The sequence below is a fragment of the Prionailurus viverrinus genome, chromosome B2 (assembly GCF_022837055.1).
Source record: "Prionailurus viverrinus isolate Anna chromosome B2, UM_Priviv_1.0, whole genome shotgun sequence".
Lineage (NCBI taxonomy): Eukaryota > Metazoa > Chordata > Mammalia > Carnivora > Felidae > Prionailurus > Prionailurus viverrinus.
Genome location: NC_062565.1, coordinates 119,016,964 through 119,034,716, shown reverse-complemented (window position 1 = coordinate 119,034,716; position 17,753 = coordinate 119,016,964).

The window sequence follows — 17,753 nt, the reverse complement described above, 5'->3', positions numbered from 1 at the left end:
AACAGACTTACATAAGTGAAGGGATGGGTCCAAGATACTCGTTTATTCATTCAACAGATATTTATTTGCACCAGGAGCTAAGTTAGCCAACACGTGTCATGGCCATTCCTTTCCTTTAGTCTTTTGGATCCAACAGCAATACATGCTTCCAGAGACATTTCCAAAGATAAAGATGTTTATAAAGGAAAATTGTTTTCCTTCCTGTCTCCCTAAATGGGAGTTAACAAGCCTTTGTTAATCCCACTAACAATTTTAAATGAGTCCCTTTATACATCCTTTTTAAAAAATGTTTTAATGTTTGTTTGTTTTTAAGAGAGACAGAGACATAGGGCAAATGGGGGAGGGGCAGAGAGAGAGAGGGAGACACAGAATCCGAAGCAGGCTCCAGGCTCTGAGCTGTCAGCACAGAGCCCGACCCAGGGCTCGAACCCACAAACCATGAGATCATGACCTGAGCCAAAGTCGGATGCTTAACCAACTGAGCCACCCAGGTGCCCCTTTATACATCCTTTATTTAATTAATCATATTCACATATATTTATCATTTTCTTTACACTATGCATGTTATAAACTAAAGAATAGATACATCATATTGCTCTGTAATTTTTTACTTTATGATATGCATATATGTTTAAGACATACATAGAGATACGCCTCATTATTTTACTTGATCGCATAGTAGTTTATAGACTACAATTCCAAAATTTAAAAAATCCAATCACTGCCTTATTGACAAGCCTTCAGTTTTTTTCTAGTTTTTATAAATAAGAAAATTGTCATACTAAACATTCCTTAAATATATATTAAGTTTATGATGTAAATACTTTTTTCTGCTGAATGTATTCTCAAAGGTGTACATCGCTGTGTTAAAGATACACGCATTGTCTTTTCAAATTTAATAAAAATACTCAGGACACCTGAGTGGCTTAGTCAGTTAAAGTGTCTGACTCTTGATTGCAGCTCAGGTCATGATCTCAGGGTTCGTGTGTTCAAGGCCCTCATAGGGCTCTGCCCCGATGGTGCAGAACCTGCTTGGGACTCTCTCCGTTGCTCACTCTGCCCATCCCCTGTTTTTTCTCTCTCTCTCAAAGTAAATAAACTTTAAAAAATAATTTTAAAAATACCGATTACTTTTGTACAAGTTCTGGCAATTCATAATCACACCAAAAATGCATGTGAGTTCCTCACACTCTAGCCAGCACTTGCTATTGTCATTATTATTTAATTTTGGAATCTAATCGTTGAAAATGGTAGCTCATCTTTGTTTTAATTTGTATTTCCCCAGATGACAAAGTTTCATACGTTTGTTGTAATGTAAATATCTTTCCTTTTCTTTTCTGTGGACTGCCTGTTGATATCTTTAGGCCATATTTTTGCTGGATTGTTTATAATCTGCCTACACATTTGCTAGAAGCTCTTTGAAATATAATCCTTTGTTATGTGTACCGCAAACATTTTTTCTCCAGCCTGTTTGATTGTCTTCGGACTTTTTAATGTTTACTTTGGTCATCCTTCAGTTTTGAATTTCTGTAGAAAGAAGGCCTCTCAAATTGTGTTATTCTTTTCTCCTGTCTAAGAAGTTTACCCCCACTGCCATCTGCACCCCAAACGTATACAGATAGTCTCTGCATTTTGTACCCTTGCCACTGTAGGTTCCTATGACATCTTGAAGAGCCAGACTTTGGCTATTTTTTTTTCCCAAAACATTTTCTCCATCTTTCTACCTACTCTCTTCCTAGGCTCCATTCTCTAAGTCACCCTGGATTTTGTGGGGAGTTTGTTCTGTTTTTATTTTTTTTGTTTGCACACTCGATCTGTTTTGTCAAAGAAGAAAATACTATGGGAATTTTATTAGCAAGGGCACTTTTGTTTTACAAAAGAGCTAGAGAGAAGAAAGGGCATAATGCAGGGAGGGCAAATCCATGACACCAGCCCAAAGTCTCCCCCGCTCCTGCCACACACACCCACTGCCACACCTTCCAGCACGGCAGCTCTCCCAAGCACCATGCACGTGGCCTGGAATTCTTCTCAATAAAACACCTTCGGTAGGTGGTGTTTCTCAAAGATGGCCACAACTGTATCTTTCTTCCCAGGAGCCTTCCTTCTGGCACCTTGTTGCTCTCCAGCAGAGAGGTGGAGGCTAATTTCCCTCCTCTTGAGTCGGGACAGATTTGTGGCTCACTGGTAACCGACAGAACGTAGCAGACGCAACTGCACTGGCCTTTCAAGGTTAAGTCATAAGAGATGATGCAGCTTCTGCCTTCTTAGCAGAAATGCTAGGCGTGAAAGGGGGAATACCTGTCCTTGAAGTCTGCAGCCATTCAATTACCCTGAGGCCACCATGCTGCAAGGAAGCCTTGCCGAGAGACTATCTATGGATAAATCAGTTGGTCAATCGATAGGCATAGACAGATATATAAAGAGAGATCTGTGACCTGTAAGTCCACAGCTACTCCAGGTCCCAGCTGCCCCAGTCACTGTCTGTCCTTTATGGAAGACACTCACATGAGCCCTTCCTGAATTCCTGACCTACAGAAACCAAGTCATAATAAAATGTCTATTGTTGTTTTAAGCCACTAAATTCTGGAATGGTTTAGTATACAGCAATAAATAATTATAATGGCACACTAGACAGAGACAACCAATGGAATGGAGATGCCCATGAATTGAAACCTATTTACTATCCCTGGCCTAGCAAAAAGTGAAATTTTGGGCATTTACAAGGAATTTTTTTTTTTATGTTTTATTTATTTTTGAGAGAGAGAGGGAGGGAGGGTGGGAGGAGGGGCAGAGAGAGAGAGAATGAGGATCCGAAGCAGCGAGCCCAATGCAAGGCTAGAACTCGTGAACTGTGATATCATGACCTGAGTTGAAGTCAGAAGCTCAACTGACTGAGCCAATCAAGCACCCACAAGTTAAGTTTTTTGGTTTTTTTTTTTTTTTCTTTCTTTTTCTTTTTGAGAGACAGAAAGGGCACAAGGGAGCACGGAGCAGAGCAGAGAGAGAGAGTGAGAGGAAGAAAGAGAGAGATAGAGAGGGAGGGAGAAAGGGGGTGGGGAGAGGGAGAGAAGCTGGGTTTACCTGAAGCAGGGCTCAAGCTCACCCAGAATGAGGCTCCAACTCACGAACTGTGAGATCATAACCTGAGCCGAAGTCCAATGCTTAACGCACTGAGCCACCCAGGTGCCCCACATGTGAGATATTTTTAAACAGAGAGCTTATATAGGTTCCTCAAATCACTCGGTGCTGTTTCTTTGTAGGTATAATCCTGGCCCAGCTACCTTTCCAGGAAATTACCTCACCAAGGTTTCCCTATCTTACCATCATGCCCCACCCCACCCCCAACCCCCTAGAAAAAGCGTAAGAAAACTGTGGGAAAAGAATCTACAACCGAGTACTGGGGCAGCCTTAGAACAGCCTACCTACTGTCCCCCTGGTCTGTATCAGCCCGCACTTGACACGCCCAGGCACAACACCTTTCAGCAAGTGCAAGTGCTAAGTAAGCCCCTCCAAAGTCTGAAGGAGAGTTCATTGCTTCCTACATCTTTTCATACTCTTAGAGACATTCAAATCTGTGATCACATACATGCTTCATCTTATTTTTTCTTGGCTCCCAAGTGCCTCTCTCCTCTCCCCCCACCCCACACCCCATCTCCAAGGTAACCCCTGTTAACTGTTTACATGTATCCAAGCATCCTTCCATATTTCCATCTGTGCTCAAATAACACTATAGGGCCAGAAGCACATGTACATTACCATATAGAAAGCTAATGCTATAAACTTGTTAGTCACACAGGCTGTAACTGCCACACAGCCAACGGCAAGCCACACCTCCATGCCTTTTTCTCTTCCTCATTTACCCTTTGATGCAATCCCACTCCCTTTCTCTCCGTCAGAGGGCTTACTTCAATTCAGATCATTTGGAAAAGCCATGACAATGCTACTAATGTTTTCATCTGTCCATTCCTCTTTCTTTCTTTCCAGCATGCTCTCCCTAGCAAGGCTTGTTGTTATTCTTTTCATTTCTTCTCAAGGAATTCGGGCAGTAAACCAGGTGAAATGCTGGTCACTTAAGCGGAAACTGGAGAGGAATGGTTAGCAGAGGTTCTTGTCCTTCCTGATCTGGAGAAGAGACAATGCTCCCTGGATGGTCTCATCACTGACCTCGCCCTTCAGGAATCGCTTTGCTGCTGCTTTCATGTCTGCTACACATTCCAGAAGGCAAGTTAGAAAAACACCATTAGCTTTTCCAGCTATCACTGTCCTATTGTCACCATAGCGACAGATGTTATGTGAAATCCACCCCTTTATTGTGAAAACAATGTAGATTGAAAACTAGCCTTGGGGAAGTTACAAAGAACTTGAGATTTAATCTGATCTACTCCCCTGTGGACTCTTTCCTATATTAGCTTTTCTTTTAAATAAACTGTATTGCACAACAATAATGTAAACTAAAGTGAAAAGTCAAAGGGTCATCTTTTGAATTTCTACAATGATTATTTGATTCAGTCGTATGAGAACGGATCTTGGTGGCAGACACAAAAGCAAAATCAAATATGTACAAATCTGAAGAACTTCAAAGCAGCCAAAGAAACCGTAATGGTTCATGTGTCATGTACTGAACATTGGCTGAAGTCATTTTATTCTTCTGAACATTAAATTCTATTTCTGGACCAAAATTAGGAATAAACATATATACACTTGTAATTTGATACCGTCCAATTAACTAATTAGAATCCTGATTCATCACAAATGAGGTCATTCAGAATCCAAATGGCTGCTGATAAATCAAACTAAATCATGGCACAATCAAATTTTTAATCCCAAAGAAGATACATACATACCCAGGATGGAATAATGGAATGGGGTGAAAAGCAAAGAGTAAGAAAGCCATGTTATCCTCATCTGTTTGTGCCAACAATGAATTCAGGAGGCATATTATCTAAAGAGCATGTTTCTGCAACTGGTTGGGGCGTGTCATGCCTTGAATAAGCCATCAAGATCAGAAGGACTTTGAACTAGATCTTACTTCAACGACATGAAAAATGCCTGGGTTTTTGCACAAAATTACCCAGGAAAAAGTTAGGCATGAGACAAAGATATTTATACCATCTGGAAATGTGGCATTAGAAAACAAATTAATTAGGTAGTAGGTAGACACAAGTATAATTTCAGTATCTATCCATGCTGTTACAACCACAAATTCGAATTTAGGTATATTGTGGGGCACCTGGGTGGCTCAGCTGGTTGAGTCCAGCATCAGCTCAGGTCATGATCTACTGGTTCATGAGTTCAAGCCCTGCATCCCACTCTGTGCTGACAGCTCAGAGCCTGGAGCCTGCTTCTGATTCTGTGTCTCCCTCTCTCTGCCCCTCCCCCTCCACTCGCACTATGTCTCTCTCTCTCTCTCTCTCTCAAAAATAAATTAATATTAAAAAAAAAGAATTTACGTTTATTATAAAGATAAATTTTATGAACTTCTTTCCAATCTTTTTTTAAGTTATTTATTTATTTATTTGCAATCTCTACACCCAGTATGGGACCCCAACTTATAACCCCGAGATCAAGAGTCACATCTCTTCCGATTAAGCCACGCAGGAGCCCCTTCCTGAACTTCTTTTTTTTTTTTTTTTTTTTCAACGTTTATTTATTTTTGGGACAGAGAGAGACAGAGCATGAACGGGGGAGGGGCAGAGAGAGAGGGAGACACAGGATCCAGGCTCTGAGCCATCAGCCCAGAGCCCGACGCGGGGCTCGAACTCCCGGACCGCGAGATCGTGACCTGGCTGAAGTCGGACGCTTAACCGACTGTGCCACCCAGGCGCCCCTGAACTTCTTTAAACAGTTACGGATATCAGGTTGAGCACTCACACCACCTATCAGCATATTTCCTTGACGCTAAATAGCATCATATACGGGAATTCGTAGATAGAAAATTTCAAAGTTAGAAATCAAAAAATGTTGAAAACCAAAGAAGGAGATCTAATCAATCTGAAGGAAAGGTAGGACTACGTTTCCATATGTAGGATAAGGAGACTTTCTAGGAGTATGAGGCATTGGTACCAAAACCTGAGTCCGGACCTTGAATCTGCTCCCTATTAGAGGAGTGATTGAGATAAATTGCTAAACACCAGTTTCCGTACTTATAACACCCATTCCCAGTGCATTGTGGGGATTGTATTAAAGAATGCTTGCAAAGAGCTTATTCTAACTCAGAACTTTTATTGTTATTGTTGGCATTCAGCTGTGCAATCTACCTAACAATTTCAATAGCTTTTTTCAAACCTTAGGGGCTCATAGCTAATAATATACATTTTAAAGCTAACTTTATTAGTGTTTTCTTTGGAAACGGCATAAAAGACGTGTCCGCTGGTCTTCACATTTACATATGGTGCCAAACAGGGCCTGAAACCTATATATTTCATCTGATATTTCAGACCAGAATTAGAAATCATCACAGAAAACACAAATCTGAAAAGAGTTTTTTTAAGAAGTCTGCAATAACCTGGAGATACCAGACTAAAAATAAGAAATGATGAGAAGAAAGGACATTGGAAATAAGCCCATGTGCTTGAAATACTTATTTCCATGATAAATAGTAGCCTTACATTTGCAGTATCATATTAAAAGAATATAAATGTCAATTTATTTGGAAACTAGGTTGCCTAGGATTTAGATCAACAAGCTAATGTCATGGATAAGTGTGCTCCTTCAGCCGTCAGAGGCAGAAGAAGAAACAGGAAATAGTGAAGAATTATGCAATTATATTACATTTGCTTAATTTGTAAAGCTGACAGACAGCTATTTACCTCCGAAATTGGTTTCTGAGAAATGAAAAGAACACAGGAATTTGCAGAAAAATCAAATTAGGTTCAGTTAAGAGCTTTTCAAAAGGCAGGGTACTTCTATTCAGAAAGTCTTTCCTACCCCGAGACTTGTTATTGCCCAACCATGACTTGCAGGATCCCAAGTAACATGATTTGGAAACAGTGGGTCTCAGGCTTTTTAAATATCAGTTTTCTAAAGATGTCCCCAAATGTCCTCTGGATCCAGCCCTCCACTCATGAGAAAACATTTTGACACTCTCTTCCGATTCTCGCATCAGATCTTAGAAGTTTGAAGAGAAGACGTTCGGGAAGGGTCCGGAGATGAAGGTCTGTCTCCAGTTCCTGTTACCTGAGATTCATGGCTGCCTCTGCAGGTCATGGAGTGAGGTCACCTTCACCTGCTGGCACTGACCCGGAGCGCTCTTCTGTGACTCCTGAGGACTCTCGAGCGCCCACACCCCTCAGCCAGAGTCCTCTTCTCCAGCAGTCCCAATCAGAAAAGTGCCATGTACCTCCCGGTTTCCATCCTCACACTTGCCTTCTCTATTACCCGAGAGGCAGAAAAGTGTCATGCAACCATGAAATTAAGAAATTGTCCAACTGTCTAAGGGTGAAGTTAAATCTGATGTCTGACCTAGGAGAACGCATACTCAGATACTTGTTTTGAAACAAACCATCTCAACTTTTACCACCTCGCTCACAGAACTAAATCCTGCTCTTACCTAATCCTGGGACAAATAACTATTATTTCCAATACCCACAGGGTACAAACACAGTATGATTTCAGGAGTCTGGATTGGCCCATTGTTTCCTGTAAAGTGTCTCTTCTTGGGGTGCCTGGCTGGCTCCGTCAATAGAGCGCGTGACTCTTGAATTCAGGGTTGTGAGTTCAAGCCCCACATAGGGTGTAAAGATTACTTTAAAAATAAAATCTTAAAAAAAAATAAACGGTGTCTTTTCTCATGGCTATCCTACAATTCTGCTTCAGCCTGGTACAATAGCAATACCCAGCAGATCCCAAACTGTGGCAGCTCTAGGATTTCTCTGGGCCCTCCAAGGCTTGTCATACCTGGACTGGAACACAAGACTGGTCTTCGGGCGTAGAGAAGCAAGGAGTGTCACATCAGGCAGATTCTGGAGAACACTGAACTTCACAGAAAACAGATTTCCCCAAAGAAATCAGCCAGAGAAGCTTGGGGAAATCATCAGACTATACCCTCTTTCTTCAGTGAAAACATTTTTCATGGGACTATAGTCATGCAGGGTACTTGCAATTAGCATATCGTAGAAACTATGAATTCTAAAGATCAATGCGTATTTATCACTGACATAGTCTGTTCATTGCATTAAAGCTACTCTCATGTGTCCTAAAACTATATTCTAGAGTTGGCAGAAAAACTCAATGTTTCAAATTCCACCCTTGCTCTGGACTCCATTTTAATTTGTCTTTTTATCTTGAAAATGTCTCAGTTAGAAATCAGTCTTTAATTTCTCAGGCCTGAGGTCTGGTCCTTTTGTCAAAGAGGATATTCTTGAACTAATTTCCAAGAAAGCCTTTCTAGCAACACCCATAACCTGTGCCAGAGTGGTCTGGCTCATTAGCAACATTTTCTGGTAAACATCCCCCCACATCTGGATAGTTGATCACCGAGGTTAACAACTTTGGCAACCCTTTTGTTGTTTTTCACCTCAACGGTTATGAAAACCTGGGCGGTATTTAAGGACAAGAAAGGGATAAGTGCTTTCAGCGGAAATTCAGTAAACACACAAAAGAAGAATAACATGTAGTTCCTGGAATAACATGCTGAGAGTGGTTTTTTCAAACTCAGGCCTGGTACCAGGTTAGCAATTTGGTGAGATGTGAGCACTGCTCCCTGTAATCTCTGATTCTCAAGTGATCTCCTGCTTGTCTTCTCCTCCTCTTTCTGCATGGTTTTCGCCTCCCTGGGGAATCTCAGAGACTAGGGCAAAGGCTGTCTACTTTACCATCAGACTCTTAGGTTTGCTCATGTTCAAGCTCGAGTCTATCAATGACTTTAAATTAGTTAATATATATATATTTCCCTCCCAACTCCAGACTACTCTGGGGATAAATGGGAAGCTGTGAGGGGTTCAAGACAAATTGCCAATGCTTTACTCTATTAGAAATTCTTTGGGGGGCGCCTGGGTGGCTCAGTCGGCTGAGCGTCCGACTTTGGCTGAGGTCATGAGCCCGCATCGGGCTCCGTGCTGACAGCTCAGAGCCTGGAGCCCACTTCAGATTCTGTGTCTCCCTCTCTCTCTGCCCCTCTCCCGCTCATGCTCTGTCTTTTTCTGTCTCAAAAGTAAATAAAAACATTTTTTAAAAATTAAAAAAAAAGAAATTCTTTGGTAGCAAGAAGACAACACATTTAACTTGTTTCTGGAAGCACTGGATTATCTTCCTTGCATCTGCCCCTATTCCTCCTCTGAGTCCTTTGAGCCCTAAATAGATTTCCAGCAACCCGCTCTGTGTCTGGGCTTAGTGACATCACTCACTAAATATTAAAACAAATATTCATGAAGCACTGAAAGTTTGCAAAACGAGTAGTAGTGAGAGCAATATTATGATGATGGGACTTGCTCTCACAGTTAACTTTAAGAAACCACAAGGTTAAAGAATTTACATTTCTGATGTCTTGAAAATAGACAAGTTCTCAATAGATAAGATAGTGGAAATTGCCATGTTTTATATCCTTCAAAACATGTATGTACTAAAATCTTTTTAAAATGCTTAGTTTTTTTTTCCTTTTTATTTAACTTGAGGAAATAAGTTTTAACTTCCACTATAAAAATAGATTACACTTATGGGAAGGAAACAGTATGGCTTAAAGTTAGGTATTCTCTAGGTTATTTGGACAAGGCCATACATAATTAGGGGTTCACACTGAAATTACTGTTGTCCTACTCCATATAAAAATTTGCTTTTATTACCCATTGTTTCGTAGAGCATCTAGATATGTTTTGTGGGGGGCGGGGGAGGAAGAGAGGGAGGGAGGGAGAGAGGGAGGGAAAGAAGGAAGAGAAAATAAAGGAGAGAGGAAAAGAAGATTCTGTCTATAAATAATCCATTGTCCTATTTCCAGGCAGCCATCTAGGTACATAACTTACATATTGTCAAACCTACTCCGTTGATTCTCAAATCATAGAATTTGCCCTTAATGCATAATGCAGCAAATTGTCTCCAACTTTAAGTCCTCTTTCTTCAAAATGTTAGTCATACATTTTCATCAATCCCTGCTTTTTTATTACATGTATGAGTCACTCCTGTTGGGAATCATTAGGGAAAAAGAGATGTGCAAAATGAAAGTGGATATTTTCATATTCTGTTGAAATATAAACTGGCGCAAACTCTCTGGAAGGCAACTGAACACTGTGTGCCAGAAGTCCTTAAAATGTGGATAATGTGGGCCTAGAAATTTCATTTGTACAGTTGTAAGTGAACAAATGCAAATGTTTAGCCACTAAATGTTTAATATATATATTTTTTCTTTTTTCTTTTTTTTTTTTTAGCATTTTTTTCTTAAAAGGAAAAATATTAGAAGCAACTTCCGTACCCTACAATGGGAGAATCCATTGAATAAATTGGTTGAAGTCCACAATCATCAAGAAGTTAGAATGCAACACACCCAGGGCTGAGAGTAGGATTTTCAAAGGGTTAAAAAAGTGATTATGTCATGGGTTTTATTTAAATCATTAGTTAATGAGGAAACAGTAAGATGATAAAACTGGTCCAGGGGCACCCTGGTGGCTTAGTCAGTTAAGTGTCCAAGTTCGGTAGCAAGCTGTGAGTTCAAGCCCCACATAGGGTGGGGTCATGATTTCACCATTTGTGGGTTCGAGCCCCTCGTCGGGCTCTGTGCTGACAGCTCAGTCCGGAGCCTGCTTTGGATTCTGTGCTTCCCTCTCTCTGCCGCTCTCTGCCTCTCCCTCTCTCTCACGCACACACTCTCTCTCAAAAATAAATAAACATTCAAAAAAATTTTAAAAACTAGTCCAAAAAACATTTGAGAAGGTAAGGATTTATAGGCAATGCAGTAAACAAATGTCCAGATAAGAATGCAGGGCTAGAAACAAAATTAGTTAATGTCCAAGAGGGCAATGAACCATAACCTTTGGGATCACCACTCAGCCCCTCCACCGGCCCACCACCCAACAAGCCAATATAAATTCTTTGCATCTCATCACAAATCTACAAGTTAACCTGTGCCTCCACAGAGTTGTAAAATAGTCCGTCCAGACAATAGAAAATCAAGACAAGTTGCAAGCCCAGTAATGCCCTGGAAAGACACTTACTTAACTCTTTCCCTGTTTCTAGGTTTCAGGTAATGTTCCTGACACTACCTTGACCTTGACATGAGAATTGCACGTGTTCATACATGCAAAGGACAGAGAGAAGTGCCTGGCACAGAGGAATCATCAGCTACCATCATCATCATCACCATCATCACCATCACAGCTGTACTTATGGATTTTATTCCTTAATTACAAACCATTGCTTATAAAACGAAAGGAGACAAAGTAGATGACAGAGTAGGAGTTTGCTAATGAAACCGTATATGAGACATTGAGCGGTGTCTTAAGGGGTGCTATTTCACTCCATTTGTCTCTAGAACATCGTGGGCCTGGGAGGTGGAAATCAACATCTTCTAGTGACAAAACATAAAAGGTCTTGAATATTTGGACCAAGAATGAAACAAACTAGGCAGTAGGAGGCAGGGAAGAGGAGGGTTTTTTAGAATACATATTATCAGCAGCAAAGCAAAATGAGTTTGAAAGCAACCCCATGGGGGCTGATGAATGAGTTCTGCAGAGTTAGGAATGGTAAATGGGAATTAATTTTATAATGCCTATCACTAACTCTTTTAGGATTTATGAAATGTCTCTCTTGCTTGCTTTATTTAATATGTTGCCCCATTTATGTTGGCTTAGCAGGTTGGCAGCCTATTTAACAGCTTTCAGGACTTTACTTGTATCCTCAATTTCCTCCCAACTCTGTTCTCCCTTCAACTCTCGGGTTCCTCAATCACGACTCCTTCTACCACCAAGATTCCAAGAGGCCTCACAGTTTGGCAAGTCTCATTTGCACCTCAGGGTCTGTGCAAGAGATCACAGCCTTACCATCTCTATTTCTTAGTAAAAACAGTTCCAAGAAATAATCCTCGTGGAGGGTTGGCTAAAGTCTAGGAAAGTTATTTACTCCGTTTGCTCTTATTTTAGAAAAATAGACTCCTAAAAATGTGATCAGAGTTTTGGGCCTCCTCCCCAGAAAAGAAATGCATGTATGTTCATATAGACAACATTTTGTACATAAGTCCAGGAGGGTTATTGAGCCACTGAAATCCCTCAATGGGTCAGTTGAGCCTATATTAAGAGCTACTGTTTTAAGTTTGTTTAACCTTTTCTCTTTTTTTTTTAAATTTTTTTTAACGTTTATTTATTTTTGAGACAGAGAGAGACAGAGCATGAACGGGGGAGGGTCAGAGAGAGGGAGACACAGAATCCGAACCAGGCTCCAGGCTCCAAGCTGTCAGCACAGAGTCCGACACGGGGCTCGAACTCACGGACCGTGAGATCATGACCTGAGCCAAAGTCGGCCGCTCAACCGACTGAGCCACCCAGGCGCCCCTAACCTTTTCTTATAGAGATAGGCAAACACACAAGAATAGACAAGAATAGACAGAAGAGCATAAGGCACCTATGTGTACATATCACCTGATCCAGCAGCCATTGGTCCCAGGACAATGCTGTGCCGCTTTAATCTTAATCTGTCTTTAAATCAAGCTAGACCATCAGATTAACCTTACATCTGAGATAGATGATTAGCTTCTAGACTGCTTTCACCAAATCACCCTTAGGCATGGTTATAACTTTGGAATCCCTTGATAAATACTCAAAGTGACCCCTAGAAAACATCTGCTTTTGCACCTCTCATAAATTCATGTTAAGGAAGTTATACACTCCTTACACACCCACTCCCCTCCTAGGGCTCATTACTGGAACAATCGGTTCTTCTCCTAGACTGTTTCTTTGGGGTTATTTTATGAACATTATGAATCTTACAACTAATCATTTTCTGGTGTGTAGTTTAAATATTGGTTGCAGTTGTGAGTGCCACTTCTTTTTTCGCTATATTTAAACTCATTTCTGACTTAAAGGTTGATTCTTGGTGTAATTATCATGTATCCTGCCATTTCAATGAACTTTATGATTAGTTTCCAGAAGTTTTCTGCCAAGTCTTTTGAATTGTCTATGTACAATGATGCATAATAAGCAAATGATAATGTCGTCAAATAATAATGTTGACACTTCCTTTCTAATATATCTTTCTATTAATCCAGTTTTATATCTTATAGCACCGACCAGAAATGCTATAGTTATTAAATAATAATAATGATGATAAAAGATCACCTAATATATTTCTGATTTTAAAGGGAATGTGATTGAGTTTCAGAACTAAATAGGTTCAAGGTTGTTGATTTCAAATTGATATGCTTTATCAATTTAGGGAATGCTTTTCCCATTTTTACATCATAAAGAGCTTTGTTTTATTTAAAAAACGAGAGGATTCTTTAAAATACTTATAGAACCTACTTTGAGATTAACATAGTCCATTTTTAACTTATTCATTAATATTATGTCAGTAAGTTTCCTAATATTAGATTTAACTACCATTGTATTCCTAAAATAAACTCCATTGTACATGATAGGATATTATCTTACATACTACTGAATTCTATTTGATCTTTTGTTTATAAATTTTCACATATAAATCACTAAGTAAGATTGGCGATGGCACCTTGTCCGTGTCAATTTGATATCGGAGTTGCATTTATTTCACAAAATAAAGTAAGCAATATTTAATATTTTTCTTTATTCCAAATTCATTTCTATAACCGAGGAATTAGTTGATCCTGGAAAGTAGGAAGCAGTATTCCTATTAATCAATCCAAGGTTAAAGTTTTTGGAGGAATACAGACAGCTTTCTCAATTTATTCCACACTTATGTTTTGTGCAATTAAAAAAGGTTAATAAGTGTTTTTACTTTTTAACTTATTTTCATTTTTGTTAAAACATAAAGACTTAAACTCTGCCCTTAACATGGGTGAATTTTACAATTCGTAAATTATACTTTGATTTAAAAAGTGAGTTGAGGGGCGCCTGGGTGGCGCAGTAGGTTAAGCGTCCGACTTCAGCCAGGTCACGATCTCGCGGTCCGTGAGTTCGAGCCCCGGGTCGGGCTCTGGGCTGATGGTTCAGAGCCTGGAGCCTGTTTCCGATTCTGTGTCTCCCTCTCTCTCTGCCCCTCCTCCGTTCATGCTCTGTCTCTCTCTGTCCCAAAAATAAATAAACGTTGAAAAAAAAAAATTTTTTTTAAAGTGAGTTGAGGAGGGGGAAGCATAGAAGGAAATATCTGAACTCTTTTGAAATTCCTAATGCTTACAAAAATTTTAAGGATTTAAATTTAAATGTAGTCTGATGATACAGATATTTCATATTCATATTTACAGATATTTGTTTTTCTTCTGTGATTATAAGCAGAAACAACTGGGGAAAAAAAGAAGAAACCACTGGGAAGATTGTGGTTTAAGATAGTAATAATAAATTGCACGGTAAAAAAGCCAATGTGTCTTGTACAATGAAAATGAAAGCAGCATAGAGACTGGAATATACAGGTGGCCAAACTTTCACTGTCATTTGTCAATTACTATAGCATGGAAGAAACCTAAATTTGGTGCTCAGTCCTAGTACTAATCCTTTTGAGTCTGTGCCAACATATATTATATTAAAATCCACGGCACCTAGTATACATTCAGTGATTGTGAATTGTATTCAGTCATTCATGTAATTTTGGTGTCCTACTGAGGAACCTGTTGTCAAAATATTCAGAAGTTTGTCAAAGGAAATGAAAAAACTAATTGCTTCCTTTGGTAAACACAGTGTGAATCACTCAGAGAAGGAGGACATCTGAATTTTCTCTTTCCATTGTTAATACCAAATCTTGAAAAAGAGAATTGATAACCCGATTGGACAGACCGCAGAATCCTAAGTAAAAGAAATTATATTAACTGTGTGCCTGGTGCAGAATTTCATATCCAGTCCCTGACAAATCTAATAAAATCCAGATTTAAGGAGTCAGTGGAGAGAGTTAAGAAAACATTTGGAAGACCCTTGTGGCCTTCCAAGGACTGGTCAGAGATGATCTTCACCGTCACCCAGCTATTGAGGAATGGCTGCTACGAATTCACTCTTGGTCACTGAATCACTATGGAAAACATATACTCTATAAGAGATGTAGATGTCACCAAAACTTTGTGATATCCTTTAGAAGGTTTCTGATGACAAAGAAAATTTTGCCTCCCTACTATTTTATAACTAATATTAACAGCAGACAGGATTACTCAGTTCGCTGAAAATCATTGAATATCTTAGCACAGACTGGGCTAGATCTAAGAATAAGATGAACTGATATCAAAGTTATTAGCCCAAGGATCTGGAAAAGTAGGACCCAACAGAGACCTGTATCCAAAGGGAACAGGAAAGAGCATCTCTGAGAAAGGGAAAATGGGGTGGGGGTAGGAGCATCCAGTGGAAATGGGGAAATTTGCAGAAAGATGATCTTTGAAACTCAGTACACCTTCTTCAACTCATCACAGGATATAGACCTGTAATCTCTACACTGAAGGCCTCTCTTACAAGTTACCTGAGTTTTGACAGTTCTCTTGGCTTGAGACTAGATCATCAGTAACCACATCTTACTACAGAACCTACTGCAAATTCTCTGTCCACCATGTATTAGTCTCCAGACTAGTGGAGACTGATAACTAACAAAACATTATATGTTCTGCAGAAGAAAAACTATGTCAACCAAGATTGCAGCTTCTCAGAGTATCACATAGCTATTTCCCAACATTCCTTGCAGTGTGGACTCAGAGTGTGATGAAGATGAAGAGTGTGCCCTGTCATCTAAGGTAAACTCTACAGGTGTTTCATATCCTGTATCTCAACAAGCAAGAGTCCCATCCCTTCTCCTTCCTGTGTCTTCAACTTCTGCCTGCCCATTCTGTCTTCCCTCATTAAAAACAAACAAATCAACCAGGTCTGCAACCCCCCTTATCTATGTTTTTTTCTCTCTCTCCCCTCCTTTTCATAACCAGATTTCTCAAAATGATGCACATTCTCACTACCTCTGTGGCTTCATCTCCTGGATCATCTTCCACCCGCTCTGTTGGGGCTACCACCCCACCATTCCTCCAGAAGGACATTACTCAAGCTCTGCAATGTTGCTAAACCCCAAGAACAGCTTCAGACTGTACTTACTTGTCCTTTGAGCTGCAATCAGGTCTCTCAGCCCCATCCTACATGCCCCTCCTCATCACTGTCCCCAACCAATCACACTGACTTCTTTCAGTTTCTCCTGCTCTAGACGCTGTCCTTCCTTAAACAAGGGGGGCTTATCACTAATATATGATAACTTTTCATGCAAACCTGTTTTGTTCATCCCATACCCCCAGGGCCTAGCACACCAGAGGCATTCAGTATACATTTGTTGAATAAATATTTTAAGTTCCAGCACTCTGGGCAGGAGGCATTATTCTAGCATTATTTCTTTGAGCACTTTCTTTGTTCTCGGATCTTGGATCTCCACAAGCCCACCACCATAACTGCCTGGGAAATCTGAAAAAAAAATGTTCTTTGAGCAATTGAAAAGAGAATGGTGGTTATACATGGTAAAATAAAATTTTAAAAACCCTATTGGCTATCTAACACAACCCACACCCCACACAAACATCATTGGTCAGCTATGGAGAACACTGAAGTCTGGAAATTTCACTAGATTACATAAGGTCTGATTGATATTGGATGGTAGAGCTGAGGCTGGAACCCAGTTGTCCATCCAAGGCTGGATGGTCCCAACATGCACATACATGATGACAACTTCTCGGGGACAGACCTCTAGGACTGGATAATGGCACCAACATCGCATTTCCTGGTACAGTGCCTTTTTTTTTTCTTTTGAATGCTTGGATTCAAATTTTCATCAGCCTTCAATTTGATGTGGAAATGCAATTCCAAATATGGAAATCAACCAGGTTATCCACAAAACAAAAGACAGGCAAGAGGTCTAAATCTGGTTCTCTGGTGCCACTTGTTGGGACTTTTTCATCTCAAGATTTTGCTATTAAGCTGAGCAGCACTGGGTTTGCCGTCTCCAAATCTGCAGACAAGAGCCTTAATTCGGCTTTTGCTTTACTCTGTTCTCTCTGTGTGATTTTAGGCATATTACGACAGTTTTCATTCTCCCATTCATTCTTCCATTAGGTTGTTCACTTAATAGCCCTCTTTAGGGCACTTTGTATTTGCAGGACATCCTGTTGGGTGCAATGATGTGTGAGATGCAGTCTAGTCCTCAACAAACTTGTAAAAGAAATGAGAGAGGGAAAAAGCAATTAGCACGCTTCAGGATGTAAATGAGCATGTAATCTAAAGATCTGCAGGAGAAGAGTGAAGCCTAAAGGAGAGGAAATCCTAAGAATGAAGGCAAAACTACGCCCTGAAATTTATTCATCCTAAATGGGTCGTTACTCCCAAGGACTGGGTCCTGTTGGTGCTGTATCTGAGTGTGATCAATGTAGAAAGAGCGTGAGAAGATGGAGTTCCACTTTGCCACACCCTTCCTTTGCATCCTTTAGGCCAGTCACTTAGCCTCTCTGAGCCTCCCTTTCCTCTTCTGTAAAACATCGTTAATAATAAGCTATTTTATAGGATCGCTCTAATGTATGTAAAGTGGTCTTGACATTCTAAAAAGCACATTCATGTATTATTTCACACTCTATCTTGCTTTCCCCCATAGAATATTGTTAGAACCAGCTTGTGAAGATTCTGCTAACTACCAGTCAGGGACAA